At 37.2% G+C, this 18,949-nt stretch overlaps 1 long non-coding RNA gene across 2 annotated transcripts in view; it reads left to right on the forward strand.

Moving 5' to 3' along the window:
* The window catches only part of LOC123379219, a 49,342-nt gene extending 31,074 nt beyond the window's left edge, over positions 1-18,268 (forward strand). For both annotated transcript variants that reach the window (XR_006583441.1, XR_006583442.1), the window contains exons 2-3: positions 16,397-16,492; positions 18,120-18,268. This is a non-coding gene — a long non-coding RNA (uncharacterized LOC123379219). The remainder of the gene's footprint in view (positions 1-16,396; positions 16,493-18,119) is intronic.
* The last annotated feature ends 681 nt before the right edge of the window (positions 18,269-18,949 follow it).

Raw genomic sequence — 18,949 nt, forward strand, 5'->3', positions numbered from 1 at the left:
TACACCTTAATTTGGGTGGACACTGTCAGAGAACATGCTGTCTGATATACTTAAATTTTTTTTTACATTTATTTATTTTTGATAGAAAGAGACAGAGCACAAGTCGGGGAGGGGCAGAGATAAAAGGAGACACAGAATCCAAAGCAGGCTCCAGGCTCTGAGCTGTTGGCACAGAGCCCAAAGCAGGGCTTGAACTCAAAAACCGCAAGATCATGACCTGAGCTGAAGTCGGACACTTAACCAACTTAACCACTTAACCAACTGCAACCCAGTTGCCCCTGATATGCTTAGTTAATTGAAGCATCTATTTAACTCCAATTACTTGGATAAGGGAAAATGTGGATTGAATCAACTTATAAATTAATAAGGTAAAAACGTGTATAGTATTATTTAATCAATACATACCTTTATGGAACACATGGATTCCTGGGCCATGTTCAGTTCAGAGAGAACCTTTGTCAGCATTATGATTTTTCATTATGACTATAGCAAAAAACTCACAAAGTAGAATGCCAATATTATTCATTAGCTTTTGGACTTAGATTTGCTTAACACTATGTGATTGTATCATTGTCTTTCCTTTGATTGTACTACACAACACTTTTTAAAGTACTATTTGATTTGCTGTATGGTTTAAACTTTTGAAATTTTTTTTCCCAGTAAGATGTACTACCTATATAGCCTTGATACTAAAGTTCTTGATACTGAAATACTCTTGAACATATCATCAGGATTATCGACTTGAGTCCTATGCATGTGGAGTTAATTGAAAATTATAAAATGTAGTCCTTTTAATCCAGGAATGTAAAAATAAAAAAAGATGGGGTCAGTAAAAAACGGATTTTCATATATTCAAATATTCCATGTTTCCAAAGCCTTGCTAGAAAAAAAAAATGAAGCATTACCTGAAAGTATGTTGAAGTCTACAGTAAAAAAAAATGCTATACAGTAATAATTTTAAGTTATTGTAATCTCCTTCCTTCCTCAAGGTGTTATAAATCATAATGTCGATGAACTAGAGCTTCATTATTCTCTAAACATAAATAATAATGAGTTCTGGATGAGTAGGCAAGGGGATATTTGTAAGACTATTTAAGTGTGTTGATTTAGAGTAGTCAGTGAGCTCATAAAAGCACAGAAGACAACTGAAGGTAAACAGCATGAAACAGATATGGTAATTTCACAATGGTTCTTCTCTTGATGCTTGAAGGATATGCACAGCATATGGGTAAAGAGTCAACACTGCCTCAGGAAAAGGAGAAGGTATTAGTCAAAGGGTACAGTTAAACAAGATGAGTAAGTCCTAGAGATCTGCTGTACAGAATAGTACTTCTAGTTAACATAAAATCTACCTTGTCAGAAAATTATCTCATATACAATATTAAGTGTTCTCATCACAAATACTAACAATAATAGTGGCAGGAAAAAACCTTTAGACATGATGGATATGTTTATGGCATGGAATGTGGTGATGGATATTTATCTCCAAATTTGAGTTATATACATTAAATGTGTACAGCTTTTGTAAATCAATCATACTTAAATACAGTGATTTTTTTAAGTATGAATAAATACTGAGTTGGCAAATACTACTGACGTCCATGTCACCTGCTACATTAAATGGCCTAATGAATTAAACCTAGATAAGACAATGAATATTCTTACAGATATATTTTATATGTGCATGAGAACAAGAGTAATTTAAATATTTTTCAAATAGAGATCATACTTCTGGTCTTTTTCATTCTTTATGTAATTTCTATTCCAGATCAAGATAGTCATGTATTTTTGCATAAATTTTGGGTTTTTTAAACTTCACATATGTGTGTGAATTAAGGATTATAATTTGTATCTACAGTTTATAGCTGAATATTTTTTAAGAGACAAGAACCTAAATACTACTTCTATGTGAAAAAAAAAAAAAAAAAAAAGGCTTTGAGAAGAAACCTAGCATAGTTTCATGGTGACCAAGCAAGGAAAAAGTACAATTTGAGTCTTACTACTCTTTTGAATGCATTAATATATTCAATTACTGAGACACTGAATATCCCATGCTTATTCTTCCTCAAATCCTTAAGGAAAATTTAAAAATGTTCACTTGAAATCTATGACAAGTAGTTGGATAAAGAAATACAGCGAGGCTCCAAGGCCCTTCTCTCTAGAAATTACTCTACAGTCCCATAAAATCATAAATTAAGTGGCTCTTTTATAATTCAGCAGATGTTAACCACAGACAGAATGCCTATATTTGAACCCAGGACAGTGCATAAGCATTCCTTGTTCAGTACCTCTATGAGTGTCTGAAGCAAAGGTGATATGGCACAAATTCATGGTAACAAACCTTGCATTAATAATATTTAAATAGATATGACTAGAATTATCTTCTGTTGACTAATTAATGCATAGACAAAATTTAATGGAGGCCCATATAGAAAACTAATATTGATAATTTAAAATTTAAGCATTTTTATACGCGTGCATGTATATATATGAAATTAATACTCCTCACATTATAGGGAACTTAGCAATAAGATTCCTAGAATATCATACCATATTAACCTCTGCTGATACTACAGAGGTTGATTGATTTGCACAATTTACTACCAAGTCATATAACAATAAAAAATAATCCCTTTTTGTTGTTTGTGGTGGTGGAGGTGGTGGTGGTGGTGGTAAAATTACCCAGAAGGAATCTAAAGCATGGAAGGGTATTAAGATTGTGGAAAACACAATCCTTAAGTATGATAAATCAAAACTTTTTTTTTTTCATTAAGAAATGACAGGAGTGAAGAGAAGGGAAACACAAAAATCAGTAAATCGGAATGAAGGTATTTGATTTTTTTCATGGTTTTCTATTGGGAAGTGAATTCCTAGTTAGAATCTTTTACCTAAAAGCAAAATCACTGGGGTAGTTATTTACAACAAGTATTAACTTGAGAGTTTTTTATTAGTTTCCTATTGGTGGATTAACAAATTACCATAAATTTAGTGGCTTAAGACAACCCAAGTTAATTTTCTAGTAGTTCTGGAGGTTAGAGTTCTGAAATGGGTTACGATGAGCTAAAATCAAAGTGTCATAGGGTGTGTATTGCTTCTGCAGACTCCGAGGAAAATCGCTGTTCTTGCCTTTCCCAACTTTCAGAGGCCACCTGTGCTCCTGGTGTGTGACACCACATCAGGCAGATCTCTACTTCCAGATGGCTGATGACTCTCCTCCCTTTTTTTCCTGAGAAGATCCCTTGTGATTAAACTGAGTTTATTTAGATAATCCAAGATAATCTCCCATCTCGAGATACTAAATGCAATCAAATTCACAAACCTCTTTTGCCATGGAAGCTAACATATTCACAGATCTTAAGATTGGAGCGGCCATCTTTGGGGAACCATCACTCTGCCTACCACAAGCTTATAGCACTGCTTGTTGTAGAAAATAAGGTGCTACCATAGAATGTTGAAAATGGAAACACAAATGCTGGATCTAAACTCTGGCTCCGCTCGTATCACTGTGACACCATCTCTAAATCACTGATGCTAAGTCTCCTTTTTCTCAACAGTATAAACAGAAGTCAGAATGCTTCCTTTAATTAGTTTTCAGGTAGATCATGACAATCAGATGAGGTAATCTAGGTGAAAGCATTCTGCAAACTATAACATAATTTATTTAAAAAAAAAAAGGATGACTTTATTCTGAGCTGCACCACTAATGTATCTGGGCCTTTTCTCATTTTCAAATGCAGTTTGGGACTAGAACTAATAGATAATCAGGCAATCCATGCAGGTGTGAAGTTCTCTTTTTAAAATACATGAATGAGGAAGGACCCTTTCTTGATAAAATCTACATGTTTAAAGCAATTTGCAATACTTCCAGGCCAAATTTATGTTATTGCTGTGACTGAACAGTTGTATCTATGAATGAACACATTCAAAAAGCAGACTACGATCTTCAAAACCATTGATTTATCTTTGATCATGTCTGAATGGTAAAACATCTGTTTTATATTGAATGGGCATCTGTCTTCTGTTACATCCCCATGGATGTGGTGATACACATATTTTTTAAAGTGTCTCATGGGAACTTGTATAATCACTTTCTCAGGCATTTTATAGATGTCTTGAAAACAGAAGATTTTGCTCAAAATGATAAATTTTAATTGTAATGGAAATAGAAACTTAATCAGTTTATCACTTTTCTATAGCAACTGTATTTACACTCATTCCATTTAGATGCATAACTGCTTTATGAAAGTCAACTACTTCCCCTAACCTCTTCACCAGGTACTGTACATTTTAGGTCATTTTATGGAGATAAAAAAAGCATAGTCTACCAAATGAGATTGCTGAGTAGGTTAGTAACAATTTTTCCTCTAACAGTTGCCTGTTTATTTAACAGTTCTTAATCTGAAAGTGTCTCTCTCTTTTGGTCATTAATGAACCATATTTTGTTCAAATATCTTTTGGCTTTCATTTCAAGGATTCAATAATTTTCAAAGTTATTTTTGTTAAAAGTATTACCTTTTACTTTAGAATAAATTTTCACAGATAATTTTTATTTTGTGATAATACTGAAGGACCTCACACACCATTTGCCCTGTTCCTCCCAATGGTAACATTGTATAAGTATAGTATAATATTACAGCTAAAACACGGACACTGATTTGGTCCTCTTTATTCAAGCTTCACTAGTTTTACATCCATTTTATGTGTGTGTGTATGGGTTTGTGTGTGTGTGTGTGTGTAATTCTATGCCATTTTCACACATGTACATTTGTGTGACCACCAGAATAGGTTTATCTCTGTTCTACTACCCCTGGCTCTCCCCACATGCATCTTCTCGCCTGTTCTTCTTATTCCCTTCCTCTTTTTCCTTTCTGACACAGTTGCCAATGAAGACGGGAAATATATTCAATAAATGGTGCTATAAAGAGTGGACATTAAAAAAAGAAAACTTAATCCTTATCTCCTACCAAATACAAATTAACTTAAGCTCCAATATTTTGATCTATGAGTAAACTATCAAACTTCTGAAAGAAAAAAGGGTTGGAGATTTACTTTTACCTCCTAATATAAATTTCAGATACTAAACATAAAATAAAAACCTTAAAATGTTCAAAACTTCAGGATAAAGACCCATTAGCAAGCTTCTAGAGGAAGAAATCATAAAAGAACAACTAATTAATTTAATGACATAAACTTTTTAAAATAAAACTTTTTGAAATAAAAGTGTGTCAGGGAAGAGCTTTTCCTTCTTGTTTTTAAATGTTTATTTATTTATTTTGAGAAAGAAAGCAGGAGCAGGGAAGGGCAGAGAGAAAGGGAGAGAGAATCCCAAGCAGGCTCAGTGTTCTCAGCGGGGAGACCAACATGGGGCTCGGTCTAATGAGATCATGACCTGAGCCAAGATCAAGAGTCCAATGCTTAACCGACAGCCACCCAGGCACCCTTGTTGGGAAAATTTTTTTTTGAAAACTAATAACAGACTGGGGGGAATATTTAAAGCCTATGTAAGAAAAAAAAATAAAAATAAGGGACTGAGAAAAGAACTCAATGATTGGAAAAGTTTGTAAATAGGCAAACTCCAAAAAACACATTAAAATTACTTTTAAATAAAGCAAATATTTAACCTCACATGCTATCTAGGAAGGAAAGTAAAAAATGAAGAAAAACAGATACACTTGATATATTTGGTAATGTTAAGAATTGTTCAAATTGTGGGAAAAGGTTCATGAATATTTCAACAGAATGGTAATTGGCGTAACATTTTTGGAAAGCAATAATAGCATAATGACTATTAATATTTAAATATGCATAATTTTATTTTATCTATTTATTTTATATATTTACTTTTTTAATATATGATATTTATTGTCAAATTGCTTTCCATACAACACCCAGTGCTCATCCCAAAAGGTGCCCTCCTCAATACCCATCACCCACCCTCCCACCCCCCATCAACCCTCAGTTTGGTCTCAGTTTTCAAGAGTCTCTTATGCTTTGGCTCTCTCCCACTCTAACCACTTTTTTTTTCCTTCCCCTCCCCCAGAGACTTTTGTTAAGTTTCTCAGGATCCACATAAGATGAAAACATATGGTATCTGTCTTTCTCTGTATGGCTTATTTCACTTAACACTCTCCAGTTCCATCCACGTTGCTACAAAGGGCCATATTTCATTCTTTCTCATTGCCACGTAGTACTCCATTGTGTATATAAACCACAATTTCTTTATCCATTCATCCGTTGATGGACATTTAGGCTCTTTCCATAATTTGGCTATTGTTGAGAGTGCTGCTATAAACATTGGGGTACAAGTGCCCCTATGCATCAGCACTCCTGTATCCCTTAGGTAAATTCCAAGCAGTGCTATTGCTGGGTCATAGGGTAGGTCTATTTTTAATTTTGGGGCGAACCTCCACACTGTTTTCCAGAGTGGCTGCACCAATTTGCATTCCCACCAACAGTGCAAGAGGGTTCCTGTTTCTCCACATCCTCTCCAGCATCTATAGTCTCCTGATTTGTTCATTTTAGCCACTCTGACTGGCGTGAGGTGATATCTGAGTGTGGTTTTGATTTGTATTTCCCTGATGAGGAGTGACATTGAGCATCTTTTCATGTGCCTGTTGGCCATGTGGATGTCTTCTTTAGAGAAGTATCTATTCATCTTTTCTGCCCATTTCTTCACTGGATTATTTGTTTTTCAGGTGTGGAGTTTGGTGAGCTCTTTATAGATTTTGGATAGTAGCCCTCTGTCCGATATGTCATTTGCAAATATCTTTTCCCATTGCGTTGGTTGCCTTTTAGTTTTGTTTCCTTTACTGTGCAGAAGCTTTTTTACCTACATGAGGTCCCAATGGTTCATTTTTGCTTGTAATTCCCTTGCCCTTCGGAATGTGTCAAGTAAGAAATTGCTACGACTGAGGACAGAGAGGTCTTTTCCTGCTTTCTCCTCTAGGGTTTTGATGCTTTCCTGTCTCACATTCAGGTCCTTTATCCATTTTGAGTTTGTTTTTGTGAATGGTGTGAGAAAGTGGTCTAGTTTCAGCCTTCTGCATGCTGCGGTCCAGTTCTCCCAGCACCATTTGTTAAAGAGACTGTCTTTTTTCCATTGGATATTCTTTCTTGCTTTGTCAAAGGTTAGTTGGCCATACGTTTGTGGGTCTAGTTCTGGGGTTTCTATTCTATTCCTTTGGTCTATGTGTCTGTTTTTGTGCCAATACCATGCTGTCTTGATGATTACAGCTTTGTAGTAGAGGCTAGTCTGGGATTGTGATGCCTCCTGCTTTGGTCTTCTTCAATATTACTTTGGCTATTCAGGGCCTTTTGTCGTTCCATATGAATTTTAGGATTGCTTGTTCTAGTTTCGAGAAGAATGCTCGCGCAATTTTGATGGGGATTGCATTGAATGTGTAGATACTTCGGGTAGTATTGACATTTTGACAATATTTCTTCTCCAATCCATGAGCATGGAATGTTTTTCCATTTCTTTATGTCTTCTTCAATTTCCTTCATAAGTTTTCTATAGTTTTCAGCATGCAGATCTTTTATATCTTTGGTTAGATTTATCCCTAGGTATTTTATGCTCCTTGGTGCAATTGTGAATGGGATCAGTTTCTTTATTTGTCTTTCTTTGCTTCATTATTAGTGTATAAGAATGCAACTGATTTCTGTACATTGATTTTGTATCCTGCGACTTTGCTAAATTCATGTATCAGTTCTAGCAGACTTTTGGTGGAGTCTATAGGATTTTCCATGTACAATATCATGGCATCTGCAAAAAGTGAAAGCTTAAATTCATCTTTGCCAATTTTGATGCCTTTGATTTCCTTTGTTGCCTGATTGCTCATGCTAGCATTTACAACACTATGTTAAACAAAAGCAGTGAGAGTGGACATCCCTGTCGTGTTCCTGATCTCGGGGGAAAGCTCTCACTTTTTCCCCATTGAGGATGATGTTAGCTGTGAGCTTTACATAAATGACTTTTATGATGTTTCAGTATGTTCCTTCTATCCCAACTTTCTTGAGGGTTTTTATTAAGAAAGGATGCTGAATTTTGTCAAATGCTTTTTCTACATCTATTGATAGGATCATATGGTTCTTATATTTTCTTGATTAATGTGATGTATCATGTTGATTGATTTGCGAATGTTGAACCAGCCCTATAGCCCAGGAATGAATCCCACTTGATCATGGTGAATAATTCTTTTTATATGCTGTTGAATTCGATTTGCTAGTATCTCATTGAGAATTTTTGCATCCATATTCATCAGGGATATTGGCCTGTACTTCTCTTTTTTTACTGGGTCTCTGTCTAGTTTAGGAATCAAAATAATACTGCCTTCATAGAATGAGTCTGGAAGTTTCCCTTTCCTTTCTATTTTTTGGAATAGTTTGAGAGGGATAGGTATTATCTCTGCTTTGAACGTCTGGTAGAATTCCCCAGGGAAGCCATCTGGTCCTGGACTCTTATTTGTTGTGAGACTTTTAATAACTGATTCAATTTCCTCACTGGTTATGGGTTTGTTCAAGCTTTCTATTTCCTCCTGATTGAGTTTTGGAAGTGTGTGGGTGTTTAGGTATTTGTCCATTTCTTCCAGGTTGTCCAGTTTGTTGGCATATAATTTTTCATAGTATTCCCTGATAATTGCTTGTATGTCTGAGGGATTGGTTGTAATAATTCCATTTTCATTCATGATTTTATCTATTTGGGTCATCTACCTTTTTTTTGAGAAGCCTGGCTAGAGGTTTATCAATTTTGCTTATTTTTTCAAAAAACCAACTCTTGGTTTCATTGATCTGCTCTACAGTTTTTTACATTCTATATTGTTTATTTCTGCTCTGATATTTATTATTTCTCTCCTTCTGGGGGGTTTAGGCTATCTTTGCTGTTCTGCTTCTGTTTCCTTTAGGTGTGCTGTTAGATTTTGGATTTGGGATTTTTTTTTTAGTTTCTTGAGAAAGGCCTGGATTGCAATGTATTTTCCTCTCAGGACTGCCTTCGCTGCATCCCAAAGCGTTTGGATTCTTGTACTTTCATTTTCGTTTGTTTCCATATATTTTTAAATTTTTTCTCTAATTGCCTGGTTGACCCATTCATTTTTAGTAGGGTGTTCTTTAACCTCCATGCTTTTGGAGGTTTTCCAGACTTTTTCCTGTGGTTGCTTTCAAGCTTCATAGCATTGTGGTCTGCAAGTGTGCATGGTATGATCTCAATTCTTTCACATTTGTCGAGGACTCTTTTGTGACCCAGTATGTGATCTATCTTGGAGAATGTTCCATATGCCCTCGAGAAGAAAGTATATTCTGTTGCTTTGGGATGCAGAGTTCTAAATATATCTGTCAAGTCCATCTGACCCAATGTATCATTCAGGGCCCTTGTTTCTTTATTGACCGTGTGTCTAGATGATCTATCCATTTCTGTGAGTGGAGTGTTAAAGTCCCCTGCAATTTCCACATTCTTATCAATAAGGTTGCTTATGTTTGTGAGTAATTGTTCTATATATTTGGGGGCTCACTTATTCTGTGCATACACATTTATAATTGTTAGCTCTTCCTGATTGATAGACCTTGTAATTATTATATAATGCCCTTCTTCATCTCATACAGCCTTTAACTTAAAGTCTAGTTTGTCTGATATAAGTATAGGTACTCCAGCTTTCTTTTGACTTCCAGTAGCATGATAGTTTCCCCTACCCTCACTTTTAATCTGAAGGTGTCCTCAGGTCTAAAATGCATCTCTTGTAGACAGCAAATAGATGGGTCTTGTTTTTTTATCCATTCTGATACCCTATGTCTTTTGGGTGGCACATTTAGTCCATTTACATTCAGTGTTATTATAGAAAGATACGGGTTTAAAGTCATTGTGATGTTTGTAGGTTTTATGCCTGTAGCGATGTCTCTGGTACTTTGTCTCACAGGATCCCCTTTAGGATCTTTTGTAGGGTTGGTTTAGTGGTGATGAATTCCTTCGGTTTTTGTTTGTTTGGGAAGACCTTTATCTCTCCTTCTATTCTAAATGACAGACTTGCTGGATAAAGGATTCTCCGCTGCACATTTTTTCTGTGCATCACGTTGAAGATTTTTTGCCATTCCTTTCTGGCCTGCCAAGTTTCAGTAGAGAGATTCGTCATGAGTCTTATCAGTCTCCCTTTATATGTTAGAGCATGTTTATCCCTAGCTGCTTTCAGAATTTTCTCTTTATCCTTGTATTTTGCTGGTTTCACTATGACACGTCATGCAGAAGATCAATTCAAGTTACGTCTGAAGAGAGTTCTTTGTGCCTCTTGAATTTCAATGCCTTTTTCCTTCCCCAGATCAGGGAAGTTCTCAGCTATGATTTCTTCAAGTACACCTTCAGCACCTTTCCCTCTCTCTTCCTCCTCTGGAATACCAATTATGCATAGATAATTTCTCTTTAGTGCATCACTTAGTTCTCTAATTTTCCCACCATACTCCTGGATTTTTTTATCTTTTTCTCAGCTTCCTCTTTTTCCATAATTTTATCTTCTAGTTCCCCTATTCTCTCCTCTGCCTCTTCAGTCCGAGCCGTGGTTGTCTCCATTTTATTTTGCAGCTCACTTATAGCCTTTTTTAGCTCCTCCTGGCTGTTCCTTAGTCCCTTGATCTCTGTAGGAATAGGTTCTATGCTGTCCTGTATACTGTTTTCAAGCCCAGTGATTAATTTTAGGACTATTATTCTAAATTCACTTTCTGTTATATTGTTTAAATCCTTTTTGATCAGTTCATTAGCTGTCGTTTTTTCTGGAAATTCTTTTGAGGGGAATTCTTCTGTTTCGTTATTTTGGATAGTCCCTGGAGTGGTGCAGACCTGCAGGGCACTTCCTCTGTGCTGTCTTAAATAACTAGCATTGGTGGACAGGGCCACAGTCAGACCTAATGTCTGCCCCCAGCCCACTGCTGGGGCCACAGTCAGACTGGTGTGTGCCTTCTCCTCCCCTCTCCTAGGGGTGGGATTCACTATGGGGTGGCATGGCCCCTCTGGGCTACTTGCACACTGGCAGGCTTGTGGTGCTGGGGATCTGGCGTATTAGCTGGGGTGGATCGGCAAGGTGCACAGGGGTGGGAGGGGCAGTCTCAGCTCGCCTTTCCTTCAGAAATCCGCTTCAGGAGGGGCCCTGCGGCACTGGGAGGGAGTCAGACCCGCCGGAGGGATGTATCCGCAGAAGCACAGCATTGGGGGTTTGGGCGGTGCAAGCAAGTTCCCTGGCAGGAACTGGTTCCCTTTGGGATTTTGGCTGGGGGATGGGCGAGGGAGATGGCGCTGGCGAGCGCCTTTGTTCCTCACCAAGCTGAGCTCTGTCGTCTGGGCCTCAACAACTCTCCCTCCTGTTGTCCTCCAGCCCTCCGGTTCTGCAAGCAAAGCTGTTAACTTATAACCTTCCAGATGTTAAGTCACGCTTCTTGTCAGAACACACTACATCCGGCCCCTCCACTTTTGCAAGCCAGACTCGGGGCCTCTGCTTGGCCGGCAGGCTGCCCCTCCACCCCGGCTCCCTCCCACCAGTCCGCGTAGCCCGCACCGCCTCGGCGCCCTTCCTACCCTCTTCTGTGGGCCTCTTGTCAGCACTTGGCTCCGGAGACTCCATTCTGCTAGTCTTCTGGCAGTTTTCTGGGTTATTTAGGCAGGTGTAGGTGGAATCTAAGTGATCAGCTGGATGCGGTGAGCCCAGGGTCCTCCTGTGCAGCCATCTTCTTCAAATATGCATAATTTTAAACTCAGAAATGCTTCCTTAAAATATCTTAAAATTGATGCAAAGAAAAATGTTGCACTTTTATAATTTAAAAAAAATTTTTAACATTTATTTATTATTGAGAGACAGAGATACACAGACGGTGAGCAGGGGTGGGTAGAGAGAGGGGGAGACATAGAATCTGGAGCAGGCTCCAGGTTCTGAGCTATCAGCACAGAGCCCAAAGCAGGGCTCTAACCCACAAACCGCGAGATCATGACCTGAGCAGAAGTTAGACTCTTAACCAACTAAGCCACCCAGGTGCCCCTACTTTTATAATTTTTTATTTGACTGAGTTGATACACAATGTTGTGTTAGTTTTAGGTGTACTACATAGTGATTTAACTTCTCCATACATTACCCTCTGCTCACCACAAGTAGCTACAGTTGTCACCATACAATGCTCTTATAGTACCACTGATTACATTCCATATGCTGTAACTTTTACTCCTATTATTTATAGATTTCAAAACTGGAAGCCTGTATCTGCACTCCCCTTCACCCATTTTGCCCATAACATGACCCTCCTTCTCCCAGCAACCATCAATTCTCATGATTTATATATATAATTGTGCTTTTTATGTGTGTTTGGGTGTGGTTTTTTTTAATTTAAAACCACATATGAATGACTTCATTCACTTACCATAGTATACTCTAGGTCTATCCATGTTGTCACAAATGGCAAAATCTCATTCTTTTTGTGGCTGCATAATAATCCATTACCTATATACAACATCTTCCTTATCCATTCATCTGTTGATGGACACTTAAGTTCCTTCCTTTTCTTGGCTACTGCAAATAATGCTGAAATAAAGGCAGGGGTACATGTATCTTTTTTGAATTAATGCCTACATTATCTCTGGGTAAATACCCAGTAGTGGAATTATTGGATCCTATGATATTTCTATTTCTAATTGTTTGAGAAAATTCCATATTGTATTCCATAATGGTTGTATCCCATTGCATTCCCACCAACAGTACATGAGGGTTCCTTTTCTTCATATCCTTGTCAAAACTTGTTATTTCTTGTCTTTGATTTTAGCCATTCTAACAGGTGTAAGGTGCTATGTCATTGTGGTTTTGATTTGCATTTCCCTGATGATTAGTGACGAGCATCTTTTTTATGTGTCTTGTGACCATCTGGATGTCTTCTCTGGAAAAATGTTTATGTTTTCTGTCCATTTTTTAATAATACTGTTTTTTGCTTTTTTTTTTTTTTTTGGTGTTGAGTGTAGAAGCTCTTGATGTATTTTGTATATTAACCCCTTATCAGATATATCATTTGAATGTATATATTTCTTCCATTTAATAGGTTGCCTCTTGCTTTTGTTGATGGTTTTCTTTTCTGTGCAAAAGCTTTTTATTTTTATGTAGTCCCAATAGTTCATTTTTGCTTTTGTTTCCCTTGCTGTAGGAGACCTAACTAGAAAAATATTCCTACAGTTGATGTCATAGAAATTACCACCTATGTTCTCTTCTATAGTTTCACATCTTACATTTAGGTTTTTAATGCATTTTGAGTTTATTTTTGTGTATGGTGTATGACAGTGGTCCATTTTCATTTGTCCACTATTCTCAGCACCATTTGTCGAAGAGACTGTCTTTCCCCAATTGTATATTCTTGGCTCCTTTGTCATAGATTAATTGACTGTATGAGCATGGGTTTGTTTCTGATTTCAGTCTTCTTAAATTTACTGAGACTTTATTTGTGACCTGGCATGTATTCTATTCCAGACATTGTTCCATGTGCATTGACAAGAAGGTGTACTCTGTTGTTTTTGGATAGAATATTTTGTATGTATCTATTAGTTCATTCTGGTCTAATGTGTCATTCAAAGACACTGTTTCATTATTGATTGATCTTCCTGAATATCTATCCACTGATGGAAGTGGGTGTTTAAAATCCCCTACTATTAATGTATTATTTTCAATTTATTTGTTAAATCCTCTTGTTTGATCCCTTTATCATTAAATAACGTCCTTCTTTGTCTCTTATTACAATGTTTGTTTTAAACTCTATTTTATTTGATAGAGACATCACTACCCTGACTTTTTTTTCTTTTTTTTGCTTCCATTTGCATGGTAAATGTTTGTCCATCCCTTCACTTCCATTCTGTATGTGTCTCCATATGTGAGGTAAATTTCTTGTAGGCAGCATATATATGATTCTGTTTTTTAATCCATTCTGCTACCCTATATATTTTAATTGAAGCATTTAGTCCATTTCCATTTAAAGTAATTACTGACAAGTATGTGCTTAGTGCCATATTGTTGTTTCTGTAGTTCTTTCCCATTTCTTTCTCTTTCTCTTGCTTTCTTTGTGACTGATGAGTCTCTGTAGTGTTATGTTTGGCTTTCTTGCTGTTTATTTTTTGTGTGTCTCTTAAGGTTTTGAGTCTGTGGTTACCATGAGGTTGATATAGTACATCCTAAGTATATACTGGTCTATATTAAGATGAAGTTCAAACAGTCTAAACTTTTTTTTACTTATCCACATTTTATGTATATGTCATCATCTTGTATGTCTTTTTATAATAATTTTCTTACATCTAATTATGGCATTTTCTTTTCCCTTAAAGATGTCCTTTTAACATTTCTTGTAAGACTAGATTAGTAGTGATTAACTCCTTTAAACTTTAGTCTCTCCAATTATTTTTTTTTTATTTTTTTAATGTTTATTTCTGAGAGACAGAGCAAGCAACCAAAAGTGGGAGAGGGACAGAGAGAGGGAGACAGAATCCAAGGCAGGCTCCCGGCTCTAAGCTATCAGCACAGAGCCTGGCACAGGATTTGAGCTCATAGACTGCAAGATGATGACCTGAGCTGAAGTCGGCCACTTAACCAACTGAGCCACCCAGGTGTCCAGTCTCTCTTTCAATTCTAAATGACAAAATTGCTAGGTAAAGTGTTCTTGGTTATAGGATTTTTTTCTATTTTAACACTTTGAGTAAGTCGTACCACACCCTCTGGCCTGCAAATTTTCTGCTGAAAAAACAGTAGTTTTATAAGGTTTCCCTTGTACAATAACATTGTGCTTCTCTCTTGCTGCTTTTAAAATTCTTTTTAACCTTTGACATTTTAATTATGTGTGGTAGTTTGGACCTCCTTGGGTTTATCTTGTTGGGAACGCTCAGTGCTTCTTGAACTTGGATGTCTATTTCCTCCCCTATGGTAGGGAAGTTTTCAGCTAGTACTTCTTCAAAAAAGTGTTCTTCTCCTTCCCTTCTTTTTTTTGTGGGACCTCTATAATGTCAATATGTGTTTACTTAATGTTTAAGAGAGCCCGTAACCTGTCTTAATTTTAAAAATCTGTTTCTCTTTTTGCTGTTTAGTTTGTGTGCTTTCTATTACCCTGTCTTCCAGAAGACTAACATACTTAGGCATCTGCTAGTGTTGATACCCTCTATTGTATTTTTTTCAGATGCTGTATTCTTCAATTCTAATTGGTTCTCTTTTCATATTTTCTGTCTCTTTATTGATGGTCTCACTGAGTTCCTTCACTCTTCTCTCCAGCCTACTAAGTATCTTTACGATCATTACTTTAAATTCTTAATCAGGCATAGTGCTTATCTCCATCTCATTTAGTTCTTTTCCTGAGACTTGGTCTCATTCTTTTGAAATACATTCTTCTGTCTCCCCATTTTTTGATGTTCTGTGTGTGCTTCTATGGTTTCACAGAAGAGCTGCTTCTCCTAAATTTGACGCAATGTCTCATGTATGGTTGTCGGCTATATAGACTGTATGTACTTAGTGGATTTCACTGGTTGGCTGGAGCTGTCCTGGGGTGGGAGTCCTGGGGCTCTTCACACACTGGACACCCTAGCAGGACAGCTAAAGCTGAAGTGGGTGCAGGCCATGGAGACCCAGGGTTCTATATGCTGAAAAGACTCTAGCTTCAGCTGTCCTGCCAAAGTGGAGGCAACTTGAGGGATCCTGGTGGGTTGGCCAGAACTGAAGGAGGCATGGATTGGAGATTCCTAAACACTCTGTGCAGGGGGCACCCTGTTGGGTTCTGGGTACCAGAACCCTTCACCAGGTTGCCTTAGCAAGACATCTATATCCAAAATAGTTAGGGCCTGGAGTGTTCTGTGGTGCTTTGTACCTGTATCACCTTGACACAAAGGCTGCAGCTGTGGTGAATCCTAACCAGGAGTGTTCCAGTGTCCATGGCCCTGTGGTGATTTTGGTGGGATAGCTAGGGTTGCTGTGGGCTAAGAGCAATGGAATTACGAAGGAGGCAGGCTGGTTATGGTACCTGGACTGTGCACTGATCTGTGCTTTCAAGGTAGAGAAGTGGAGACCGTCAGCCCCTCCCACCAGGAGAGATTTTCAGCAGCTCCCTGCTTGACAGAGTTCTAGGATTGGCTCTTTCAATGTTAGTTGTTCTTTTAAAAGGAGACTACTTTTGGGGCGCCTGGGTGGCGCAGTCGGTTAAGCGTCCGACTTCAGCCAGGTCACGATCTCGTGGTCCGTGAGTTCGAGCCCTGCATCGGGCTCTGGGCTGATGGCTCAGAGCCTGGAGCCTGTTTCCGATTCTGTGTCTCCCTCTCTCTCTGCCCCTCCCCTGTTCATGCTCTGTCTCTCTCTGTCCCAAAAATAAATAAACGTTGAAAAAAAAAAATTTAAAAGGAGACTACTTTTTCCTTGTGCCCCAGGACATCCAGGGCAGATGTGGGCAAGAGGACCTGGTGTTTGCTGTGATCGCAGGCCCCTTGTGGTGCCCAGACTGTGCTCCCTTTCATGTTATTAAGGTGAGTGGGGGGTTGGAAAAGCCTAAACTTACCTTGAGGATCAACTAAATATCCACTAACAAAAACGTTCTTTATGTCATGGTACAAAAATATAGCATACTGTTAAAAATCCTGTATAATGAAATACATTTTTATGTATAACCAAGGCAAGTTCTCCAACTCCTATAAAAAAAAGTTCATTGAAAATTCATATGGTCTGATTCCAGTTAGAAAGAAAGTCATACTGATCACAAAACTATAAGTTCTTTCATCAGTACTCAGAGTACCATTACTATTATATATAGCTATGTGTGTTACTAAAATGTATTGACCAAATTATGAATATAGATATACCATTCTGTAACACTGACTTTTTGAGAAGGAAGATGACAGTGCTGACAGGAAAATGCTTTTCATACTAATTACTGTCAATCCATTATAACCCTTTCTTGAATTGACTTTTTTTTTTTTTTGATGTGAAATGGAGAAGGGGAATATAATGATCTTAGGAGAAAAGAAAATCAGAGACACTGCATAAATGTTTTACCCACTTCAAAATCCTAAGAATCTACCAACATTTTAGCAATACATTGTAAAAATAATTGATATGTGATGGGGCAACCATGTTTAAATGTGATAGACAAGTTTCATTTGAAAATAACAAACAAGAATTTAAAGGAATGGGAACTTAACATCCACTATTGTGTTTCCTTCAGGAACACCAGTTTGTATGATATTTTCAAACAAGTTAAGCTTTCAAATACACAACAAGAATTTGATTTTACTCTTCATCTTGCTTATAATATCTCTGCCTGAAGGCTACAAAAATCATTCTACTTTAGAGCCCTGAATAAAAATGATAAATGTAAGATATTAAAACTCAGATGAGAAGTTTCTACATAATTGTACTCAAAAGGGAAACTATTCAGCTTACCAGATAAGTCCTAAACTTGGGAATAGGCTTTAGCAGGTTTAATAATGTCAAAGCATTTCACACTGCCACTGTATAGAGAAGAAATTGTCATAAAAAGCCTCTAGAAAGGAAGTCAAACAGATGCTCAACTCCTGGCTTTAAGAAAATGCATAATTTAAAAGTGTATTTAACACCTTTTAATTTTCTTTAGTAAAAAACATAACTTTAAAAAATCTTTTTCGTTCTTTTATCACCTGCTGCCTTCATGTTCCCTAGGAAAAAGTAAAGCTTAATGAGCTATTCTTAGGTAACAATAGAAGTTCTTAAAAGAAAATTAGAATGCTTTCTCCTGAAGGGATTTACAGATTAATTTGCTCAATCACCTCATTAATATAAGGGAGGAAATGAAAGAAAAAATTTTAGAAATGGAAAGAATGTGTTTTCCCTATGTGTGACTTATGCAGGGAGCTGGGCCTGCTGTTTCCTGGTGTGATATATTATTAGGTTTTTGTGCAGGTGGCTCACTACTCAGTCATGAAGGACAGGTAAGCATCCTCAGCAGAATGTTTGGAGGCTGGTAAACATGCAGTCACTCTCAAGGTAGAATATGACTCTCCAGCTCTCTTTATTATTTTTTTTTAAATTTTGTTTAGCCTTTGCTAATGACTGAGTGGGGGAAGCATAAGATACTTAGAATTTATCTGTGATTAATATCCCCTTCTGTTATACACACAGGGTGTGGACAGCTTACGCCAAATCTGAGGACTCACTCCCCCACCCTATACACACAGCTAGTGAGAAGGAAAAAGAAAAAAAATAGATCATCTATTTCACAAATGACCTGAATAATCCCTATTCTATTATACATTAAACTGTATCCACTATACTGGATTCTGTGTTGTTATGAAACCATTTCCCCCTCCACCCCCCCACCCCGGGCTCATTAATCCTTTTTGGTTTATGACACAATTTTGAGGTTCTATGGTTACCAATATTAATGTTCAATAATGTCATTTGAAAAGCTACATTATAATTGAAATATTTTTTTTTAATTATAATGAGCAGTCTGAGTTAATATCTAGGACTGCATTAATTGTTGGTACCTGACTTTTGATCTAATCAGTTATCATTCAGATCAATCGGAAATTGTGTCTTGAGATACAGAAATGCTTTGATGCAGCTAACATCAGGGGGAAAATGTCAAGGAAATATGCTACGGAAGAGACCCACTACTCAACTACCAGCCCATTTCTTCTATAATGTAAAATTGGAATTTGAGAAAGACATTGGAAAGACCTATTAATGAAAGACAAACACCCTAACATACAACCAAAGAACAAAGGAGAAAGTCCTCTGAAAAGGAACATTATGGTGCACTGAAGTTTTATGAAGAATTGGCCATATTAAATATTAAGGAGGACTTCACCATGTAATTTTTCTAATTTAAGAGGCACTTCCCAGGAAGAGAACTTAATCTCTGAGTTTAAGCAAAAGGAAATCTGCAGCTAAAAAAAATAAAGCTACCCAAACAGGGAAGATCATTACCATAGGAATGCCTGTGGCTG

The sequence above is a fragment of the Felis catus genome, chromosome A1 (genome assembly GCF_018350175.1).
Source record: "Felis catus isolate Fca126 chromosome A1, F.catus_Fca126_mat1.0, whole genome shotgun sequence".
NCBI lineage: Eukaryota > Metazoa > Chordata > Mammalia > Carnivora > Felidae > Felis > Felis catus.